Source organism: Acanthisitta chloris, unplaced genomic scaffold (genome assembly GCF_000695815.1).
Source record: "Acanthisitta chloris isolate BGI_N310 unplaced genomic scaffold, ASM69581v1 scaffold4797, whole genome shotgun sequence".
NCBI classification, from domain to species: Eukaryota; Metazoa; Chordata; class Aves; order Passeriformes; family Acanthisittidae; genus Acanthisitta; species Acanthisitta chloris.
In genome coordinates, this window is record NW_008684161.1 from 19,419 (window position 1) to 27,136 (window position 7,718).

The window sequence follows — 7,718 nt, forward strand, 5'->3', positions numbered from 1 at the left end:
CACTTTCTATGTCTGACAGCAAAACCTAGTACAAATCAAATACACTATGTCTCACTGATATCTTCTGTTTGAAAGATACTCTATAAAGGTTAGGGAAAACTTGGCCATTTAAATAATTGATACACTTACATGGTTTTGAAAAATCAGTCAGGTTGTTATGGACTGGTCTTATGCTTTGGCCAAGAGGCAGAAGGCAAGTCAGGAATGCAACTTCTGGCATTAGGCCATCTCTGCACCCCTTGGCAGTCTGAGACTGGTTACAGACTGGTGGTGCTCCTGCAAGTGAACTAGTGGAAGTACCCAGAATACAGAAGCTTTGTCTTTATGGAGTTGTTCCACAAACACTGAGCCTTGAAAAATAGTGGGGTTCTATTTTGTGTAAATCTGCCTTCAAAGATAGGGGATAGAAAACTATGTATTTTTCACTAGGCTGTAGTGCTAGTCTTCATTCTGCAGAAGGCACACATTCATGGGCAGAGCAGCATGCAGAAAGAATGGTGGGAAAAGCAGGAGAGTAACCTGGAGGTTTTTGCTGTTACCTACATCTTCTGTATTTCCCTAACTCAAAAAACACTAGCTGTGACAGGTCCTTCTTCGAACACTCAGTAATGGTTTAGAACCATTGGAGTGCTCAGAAGGCACTGATAACTATTCCATGCCTAAAACACAAATATCTGATACTATCTCTGATCTAAGTAAATAATTGCTAATTTTGTGCACTGACAGCCAGTCTCTGGAAAGTTGTTGGGTGTTTTTTAACACAACACAGCAGAATTTGACTGTCTTTGCAAAGTACAGGTTTCAAAAACAGCTGCATGGAAGTTTCATTTGAATACAGTCTTTGGGTGTAAAGGGTGCATTTAACAGTATATTTTTACTGACATTTAAGAGGAATTTTGTTTATCCAAGGCTGATTTTTTTTACTTTCTAAATCTCACATATCTGAGGGTGATAAGAGGCAAAATCATCAGAATCTGTAATCACTCCTAGATCAGAATTGCATTTATGTTACTAATCTTAACACCTCCAATTAATCTCACACATGAATTCATGATTTAGGAAATGTCAATTTTGCCTGAGAAAGCAAATTCCCTTTTTTATGTCCACTAGTCCAACACACCAGCAAGATTAAACTGATATTATACTGCATCATAGCAAATGAAGGCTGGTCATGCTTATGTGTGAAGACTTCTAAAACATCCCTCTTGATTTGAACAAAAATGTGCTGGTACATGATCTAATAGAGGTTGTGTATGCATATATATATAAATTTATATATGGATATATATACATACACGTATTTATGCGTGTATATCTGTATAGCACAAATGCTGCGTTCCTGTATGCTGCAGTCACATGAGAGCCGAGAAGCATGACAGCAACATGGGTGAAAAAAAATGCAAAAGAAAACAGCCAGGAGCAGAGCGTCCCCAATCAGTGCCATGGCCCTGGGGACAGCCATCTATGGTCATGGGGCAGCAGGTGCCGGCACTGACAGGTGCAGATCGCGAGGATGCATGACATTGCTGGGAACCTGCTCCCCGCCGGCTGCAGCCAGATCGTGCCAGCCAGCGTCACTAGTCACTTGACGCTTCTCTCCCACCATGGATTCCCGGGTGGCTGGGCTTGGTGGGTTGTCTCCTCTGTCAAGGTCTGGGAAACATAATCCCCTCCATAGAGGGTTGGTGTAGGAATCCTACATCAGCTGCCCAGGGGGATTTGCAATGTTATTAGACCTTTTGCACCACGACGACAGACAGGAAGAAGCCTGAAGGATGAGAAAATATCTTTAATTAGAACCTCAGGAATTATTCAGATCTAAATTCTTCTTTTAAAAACAGTTTACAAGTACAGTGATTGACAGAAGTCCTTTGTGTGTCCCATGAAATATTGTGGACATAGGAGGGTGTAAGTTTAGTTGCATGCATTAACAGAAGTTTTAATATAAAGCTTTACTGCTGGAGTCCTCATGTGATTTGCTTTTGTTTCTTTCAAAGTAGATCCTGAAAAATATGTCATTTAGTTTAGCTGCTGTGAGATCTTTGAATCTGACAAATGCTTCTACTTATACTTTAAAAAGCCAAGGTTGCCCCATGTCGTTTAAGTCAATATTAAACAGAAAAGCTGTGGCAGGTTGGTTAGATTGGACATTAAAGAAAGGGGTTGTGCTTGATCTCTTTTAGAGAGCAAACAAACCCCTGCCATCTTCCCATCTTTAGCCTCACGCCAGAGGGGTGGCACAACAGCCAGATAGCAAGGTGCGCTCTCTCATATGAATACAGGAGACACACTGCAGAGAGGCAGCAGGAGATGTCACCCTGACCAGCATGCTACAGGCTGCAAGGTCAGCACAAACAGAAGGTGCCTCCTGAGGGCTCTGGGGCTGCACCAGACGCATTGTCTTCCAAAGCTCCCCTGTGCCCACATTACCTAGCCATAGGGAACAAGGAAACAAAAATCCCACTATCCTAGTGCCCTTTAGAAAAAACATGGATTTATTTTGTTATATATCGACACTGCAAAATATTGTAGAGATGTCTTGGCACACATCAAGAGCATGAGTGGAGTGGAGGAGGATAGACTGAACTCTGTAATCAGGTAGAAACCTCATGCCCTGATGAGCTTGCATCACACATGTACAAATATTCCTAATACGCTGGTCGATGATCCATAAGCAGAGAGAACCAGGTGTTACTGGCAAAGGATGTCAGCGCTGTTTGGTTTCACAAGAAGTGTGATTAGAGAAGATACTTGAAGGAGGAGAGAATAATCACTTGGGATGCAAAAATAAGAGGTAAATCCAAGCAGAGGGTTTGGTGTATTGTTGTGAAAAGCACACTTATGTGTATTCACTTGAAGAAGACCGACATACAGGACCAGACAATGGGAAATACTTTTTGCTTAGAAACTAGAGTGAAAATAAAGTAATAATGAAATATTAGCATGTGGTTGTAGAAGTTCAGCTTTATATAAGCCGTGTAGCTTGTTTCAAAAAGCATACAAACTGCAGAAGGATTTTATGATTTATACAAGACGTAAGAAATGTTCATTTTTCTGTGTTACTGGTATACATTTTTGTGTGTGTGTGTGTAGCTTGTTAGATAACAGTAAGTGTGATAATTATCTGATTCTCCTAAATATGCAATTAATGTACATTAGTATCAGCATACTAGTTTATGTTCATTATTAAATGAAAAAATTTAAGAACTCTACATTACTGGAACAAAAAATTTGATATTTTAGTTACACATAAGTCAGGGAATTCAGATGGATGGTTCCCATAGCAACCTATCTCTTTCTCTGTATTTTTCATTTCAGTAGAACCTTTCATTACTTGATTGCACCATACATTGTATCATGCAATTTCATCATAAAATTTCATCATTATAGAACTGAGAAAAGATGAGGGTAGAGGTGATCTTCACTTAGCACTTTCTAATTTTAATGATTCTGTTGCACAGAGAGCAAACTGATGCTTAAATTAATAAGGCCCATTATCTAAATATTTTCTGCTCTTTTCGAGAACCTCCATAAATTTGGTCAGCTTCTTTGGTATCATAGAATGAGTATAAATAGTAAAGCAGTTGAACACAATAGCATATCATTCCTTTGTAGTTGGCTATTGTCTGCCTTGCCACGTAGATATGTGGCTTGAATGAGAAAAAAAGGGACAAAACCATTTTTCGTTTGTGACTAAAAGATTTATTCCATCCAGATACAGGAAAGAAAGTAATAGTGAAAATGGGGGCACTTGTGGTTTTTGTCTTCTGACAGTGGAATATAATTTACCAAATTACAACTCAGTGGATTTTTGTGGTCACTAGTGGGTCTGTCACTTAGAGATCATCATGGTGCCTTCTAGACAACATAACAGATATAGGAATTTGTAGAAATAGACCTGTAATTCTGAATTTTTCCATACTGTAAATTTTGATTACAGATTAAGATCCAGTGAGATCACACTTTTCATTACACAAATGAAGATAGTGATTAACCTTACAAAAGCTTACAATAGTTAGGTCTTTGTTGCAGAGGATATCAAAATGAAACAGAGTGGGTTGGTCTGAACCTTTTGGGAACCTCATCAACCAACCTGGTCTTTTTAATTTGGCAGCTATACTGTGAGCACTTCCAAGCCCTGGAGTGCTGTGAGGAGTGGTTCCACAGCTGATGAACCTATTAAGAAGAAATATGAGCAAACTAAACTATAAGATGGAAAAAATTTAAAATAATTTCTAACCTTCTCCACTCATTCTGTGAAAGAAATGCAGAGAAAAAAATCAGACCTGGCTGTTAGTGCCATATGTTGTTTTGTGCTTCTGTAGTGATGATAAATTTTGCATGAAATGAAAGTAAATAGTTTTTTGTAATTGATTTTACAGCAGCCAGTATGTCACTAAGTCAGCACTTCTCCTCTGAAATTTATAGAGTAGGATTTATGCTAAATTGCTGGTACATGAAATTTCAGCCAAAGGTTGTTCTCCGTTAACCATTTTGCTCTTGAAATATTGTGGCTGATTTTACTGCATTGGAGTCCAGTGTAATTACTTGTTTTATTGCTTAAAAATAACTGAGATCTAGCTTGGGGTTCTGTAAAATGCAATGCACTATACAATTGTGTAATTTTATCCTCTTCAAAATTCCCCTAAATAGTCATTAAATCTTAGGAAACTAGCTAATGTCCAGGAGGATGCGATAGGTCTGGCTATATTCCAGGGTTTGCAAGAGGCTATGACAACTTAGCATCATAAGAAAAACGGTTTCTAAATCACTTCACGACTGGGTCAAAGACTCCAGAACCAATCTCTGCTTTCAAGAGGTAATGCAGAGCATAGGAGAAGAGAAAAATTTGATGTGAAGTCCAGAGAGCTTGTGAATAAGGTTGGATCAGTTGGATATTGGTCAGTGCCACTTTTAATTATGCTGTACCAACTTGTGTTGTGTTGAAGCACAATAAAGGGGAAAAATTGAAGGAAAAAAATGAGAGGTTTAATGTAGTAGTTAATGATGTAGAGAGTAAAATAACAAACAAGACAATAAAATAGGGAAAACTGTAGCCTGCATATTGAGAAGCCAGAGATAATGCTAAGATATTCAGGGTCATTATATTTGTCCTGAATACCACTCTGTACCTTAGTGCAGAGGGTATGTCACTTTCAGTGAGCTCTCCTCTTCCACTGTGATGTGAGTGTGTGTGTTTCTGTGCCTGTGCAGTCTGTCCGTCTATTCTTCTGTCTTTTCCTTTACAGCTTCATTTTTTATTCAATGCCAAGCAAATCTAGTGCAAAGGGAGGGGTCTCACAGACAATGCAACTCCAAGAAGTTTCATTAAAATATATGTTCTTGTACAAAAAACCAGAACCATAAATTACACCCAGCTGAAGATAGCATTGCATCACAAGCAGCAATGAATCAGCAGAAGAATGGGTGCAGGGCAAGAGGAGTCCCCAGAGACCCTGCCACAGAAGATCTTCTATGCATATTGCACTTTACCCCAAAATGCATTTCACAGGGAACTGGGCATTCACAAAGCTAGGAACTGTGCCTCTGACTCTAGCACACTTGTAGAAATTTCTGTTGCCTAACCTTACCCCAGCTCATTGAAACATGCTCTTGTTTTTGTTTGGGATTTGTTTGGGGGGTTTTGTTGTTGTTTGTGGGTTGGTTTATTTCTGTCTATTTTTGTTGGTTTGTTTGTTGTTTTAGTAGTGCTCATTTTGAGGTGGCAGGGCCAGGGAACAAGTGCATTGCATTAGATTTATTTCCCACATCACTCAAGGTACCAGTCAAACACACTGGACTAATGGGTTTTGCAGAGGAGAGGTTTGCCTCTACTCTTTAGGTCTAAAGTTAATTTTGGTTAGAATACCAACATGGTTTTACTAAATTTGTGTTTGGCTTTTCTGGTGAAAATAACAATTGCTTCTTCTCTGCCTGGCATGGCAACAACCTGCTTTCTAAGAATATGAAAATAATATAAAAATAAAATATGTATGAAAATAAAAGCATTGCTAGGTTGTGAGGGAATCTGGTGTCTTTAGAGACTAATGTGAGACATATGTTGGGTTACAGTAGTGATTGTTTCATGAGTGCTAAGTAGACATTTGCAGTGCTTTAGGACATGAGTATGCTGAGGCCAAGATGCATTTTCTTTTAACCAGACATGGTCTTGTGAATGCAGCAGTCAAGGATTTGGGAATGATGATAGAGGAAGCGATTCAAAGAGGCTGCAAAACATTCCCCTTCTTGTCTTTTCTTATTGCTCTTCATTTGGGTTGTCTGGTGGGATGACAGTTGTGCACCTCCCTTCCCACACCTATGCCCAAGCAGTTGCATCTGTGTTCACATCTGTGGGGAAAAGAAGTAAAAGAGATCACTGCCTTTTGTATGTAGAGGAGTCAAACTGTCATTTCAGTGCTTGGAGTTAAGGATGCGATCCAGGTCAGTTCACATCCACATCAGTCCTCACAGACTCCATGTGAATCAGGACTCCATCAGTGAATCGGATGAGCTCAGGATATGGTCCCAAGAGTGGTGTTCTTGGCTTCATGTCTGGATAGCTTGATCTAATCTTGAAACAGAACATTTTATACATTCAGAGGACAACTGTTTTGTACTTATATGAAGAGAAGAATTTTAGTTGAGATTAGTTATTGAGATATAAAAGAGAGATTTTTGCTTTTAATAGATCATGCCGTGTCTATTAAATCTATCAAACAATCTAATTGGCTTGTTTCAAGCTAGTAGCTGTAGAAATCATACATGATTGTCTGTTCTGTGAACAGATCATTTAACATTTAAAGGATAAGAGGGAGTGGAGAAGAGATGTAGAGAATTATTCAGGTTGTTTTAGCATCTTAAGGTTTGATTCCAATGGATTTATAATTTTGTCATGTTGTGGGATTAGACACGAAGTCTCTATAGGTATGAAGTTTGAAAAGAGGGATATGCATTGAGCCAGCCTTCCACACACGCCTAATTCTGTTTCAAGAGTTCTACAATGTGAGATTGGAAGCCTCAAATCTCTTAGGGCAGATCACCGTCACTTTGCTTAGTTGATGAAAATGTGACGTTCAGGGATTGTTAATAAATGAATATGATAGTATGGAAACAAGATATGACACTATAATACTTGAGGGCATTAATGGTAGAAAACTGGACATTGCCATAAGGAAAATAATTAGGAAATGTACTTTTCCCTAAGGAACAAAAAGCTCAGATAGAAGCAGCCATTATGAGACAGCAAAAAGAAACCAGACAGAGGATCCCACGCTAATAAACAGTGCAAGCATATCCACTTATTAACACACATTGTGCATTGTGTGATCTTTTCGTTGTAACTGAGATTTCTTAGCCAAGTTTCAACTCAGAATAAACTGCAAGCTGACTAATAAAGTTTGTAGACAGCCAAATGGATTTTGAAGAGTTTTTGAGTGATACATTTTGAAGGTAATTTAAGAAATCTTGAAAATACTCACTTTATATACTATTGCTTGTACTTCTGGAGTCCACATTCTCTTCTCATATTCTTTTACCTTAATATAGCCTGCGACTGTTCTTGGGTGATCTGTCAAGTTAGATCAATTAAAACCTGTTTGAAGCCAGGCAACCATTCTAAACTGTTAGCTACTGATTTTAAATCTGTTTTTTAAGCTTTTTCATCTGTTATTTGTCTCGATGATAATAATTGCGGTTGTAAGAATTGATTGGAGCTGCTG

General features: G+C 38.6%; 1 protein-coding gene across 1 annotated transcript in view; it reads left to right on the plus strand.

The window, feature by feature from the left end:
* The window catches only part of MEF2C (myocyte enhancer factor 2C), a gene marked incomplete at its 5' end in the record, with an annotated part of 60,039 nt that overhangs the window by 17,753 nt on the left and 34,568 nt on the right, over positions 1-7,718 (plus strand). The gene's annotated exons all lie outside the window — the stretch shown is intronic.